The sequence below is a fragment of the Sycon ciliatum genome, chromosome 6 (genome assembly GCF_964019385.1).
Source record: "Sycon ciliatum chromosome 6, ocSycCili1.1, whole genome shotgun sequence".
NCBI classification, from domain to species: Eukaryota; Metazoa; Porifera; class Calcarea; order Leucosolenida; family Sycettidae; genus Sycon; species Sycon ciliatum.
The window spans coordinates 25,202,634-25,205,133 of NC_088648.1; the positions used below are offsets into that span (position 1 = coordinate 25,202,634).

Genomic DNA, 2,500 nt, shown 5'->3' on the forward strand with positions numbered 1-2,500 from the left:
GACTGTCCCTACTCAACATTATCTCGCAGGTAATGGAAGGCATTTTGAACCTCGCAATCATGAACTTTCTGAATGGCCATAATAATCTGCCTGCAAAGCAATATGAATTCCGCCGACACCTTGGAACTGCAGATGTCCTGACGCTACTACATCATCAATGGAGTAGAGCTGCCGGTTCGGGAGGCTCATCTCAAGTTCTTGCAGTAGACATACAGTGTACTCGCGATAAGTCACGCACAGTGTCCTGGAAGAGAAAATGCGCGCCTTACCGCGAGTGTGCGACTTACATTATGCACCACGTCATGTCAGCGAGTGTGCGACTTACATTATGCACCACGTCATGTCAGCGAGTGTGCGACTTACATTATGCACCACGTCATGTCAGCGAGTGTGCGACTTACATTATGCACCACGTCATGTCAGCGAGTGTGCGACTTACATTATGCACCACGTCATGTCAGCGAGTGTGCGACTTACATTATGCACCACGTCATGTCAGCGAGTGTGCGACTTACATTATGCACCACGTCATGTCAGCGAGTGTGCGACTTACATTATGCACCACGTCATGTCAGCGAGTGTGCGACTTACATTATGCACCACGTCATGTCAGCGAGTGTGCGACTTACATTATGCACCACGTCATGTCAGCGAGTGTGCGACTTACATTATGCACCACGTCATGTCAGCGAGTGTGCGACTTACATTATGCACCACGTCATGTCAGCGAGTGTGCGACTTACATTATGCACCACGTCATGTCAGCGAGTGTGCGACTTACATTATGCACCACGTCATGTCAGCGAGTGTGCGACTTACATTATGCACCACGTCATGTCAGCGAGTGTGCGACTTACATTATGCACCACGTCATGTCAGCGAGTGTGCGACTTACATTATGCACCACGTCATGTCAGCGAGTGTGCGACTTACATTATGCACCACGTCATGTCAGCGAGTGTGCGACTTACATTATGCACCACGTCATGTCAGCGAGTGTGCGACTTACATTATGCACCACGTCATGTCAGCGAGTGTGCGACTTACATTATGCACCACGTCATGTCAGCGAGTGTGCGACTTACATTATGCACCACGTCATGTCAGCGAGTGTGCGACTTACATTATGCACCACGTCATGTCAGCGAGTGTGCGACTTACATTATGCACCACGTCATGTCAGCGAGTGTGCGACTTACATTATGCACCACGTCATGTCAGCGAGTGTGCGACTTACATTATGCACCACGTCATGTCAGCGAGTGTGCGACTTACATTATGCACCACGTCATGTCAGGGGCGTCGGAAGGCACAGTAACACCGGGTGTAAGCGACCGCTGGGCTTAGCGACCACCTGCTCTTAACCGCCGTTTTTCCATGCACCAACAGCTCTACACAGACACTGTGGGACCTGGTTCTAAAGACCACCTGACTTTAACGACCGCTTTTCCTTGCACTGTGGGGTGGTCGCTTAAACCAGATTGTACTGTAGCTTAGTGTGGTACGGTCAAAGTCTAACTTACTCGGGGGAGAGTGGTTGCTGAGCCGAAAAACTTGGAAGTTTAGATCCCAGATCAGTGTATTTTATTGATTTACGGGATGACTGGGCCAAAAGTGGTACGGTCAATACCGTAGTGACCGTACCGTGTCCGATGCCCCCTGAATGTATATGTACAGGCTTCTGCATATGGACATGCGTGCTGAACACGCGTACAAGCACTGAGCTGCATGCGCACTGTACACTGTACACTGACTGGACACGAGACGTGCAGTTGCGCTCACTGAAATCCGACCCAACGTGCAAAGCTGGCGCCCTCGACTTCCACGGCCCTTGACGCCCTCGAAATGGAATGAATACGGCTGGGCGTACACATGTACACATACAATGATGTAATCGGAACTGGTCCAGGGCGCCAGCTTTGCACTTTTGGTCGGGTTTCAGTGAGCGCAACTGTAGATCTACTTACGTACCACTGCATGAAGTCATGATCGAGAAAGTAACGAAGTTCCGTTTATAGTTTTCGCACTCTTTGTTTGATAATTGTGGTAGAGATTTGACAAGACGCACTTCTGTTTCCATCGTGCAATACTTCGTTTCCCTTTGCTTGACGATGCCTCCTCATAAGAAAACGAAAGAACAGCGAACAGTGGCTGATCGACTGCGTTTGGTTTGTCTCTACCGTGAGAGTGGAAAAACCTGCGATCGAAAATTTGCGAATTTGAACAATGTTCCGGAGGCGACGTTCCGCGGCTGGCTGAGGGATGCTGAAGCTGGCAAGCTCGCTGATGCAAATCCGTCTGGTCCACAGGGAGTCCGCAACAGAAGTTCCCAGCTCGGGAAAATTGAGGAGCGACTAGTGAATTATATTTTGCTTCGAAGGGAGAAGTTTGTGACTGACAAGCTTGGATTGTCGTGGGTGGTGCTGATGGAGAAGGCTCTCAACTTCGCTAAGCAAGAGCTTGGCGATGATGCCGACTCCTTTACCGCTAGTTCTGGATT

The 2,500-nt window shown here is 49.9% G+C and overlaps 1 protein-coding gene across 3 annotated transcripts in view; it reads right to left on the reverse strand.

Annotated features, from left to right (window-relative positions):
• Positions 1-2,500, reverse strand: part of LOC135819767 (N-acetylglucosaminyl-phosphatidylinositol de-N-acetylase-like) — a 19,129-nt gene that overhangs the window by 4,103 nt on the left and 12,526 nt on the right. The window lies entirely within an intron of this gene.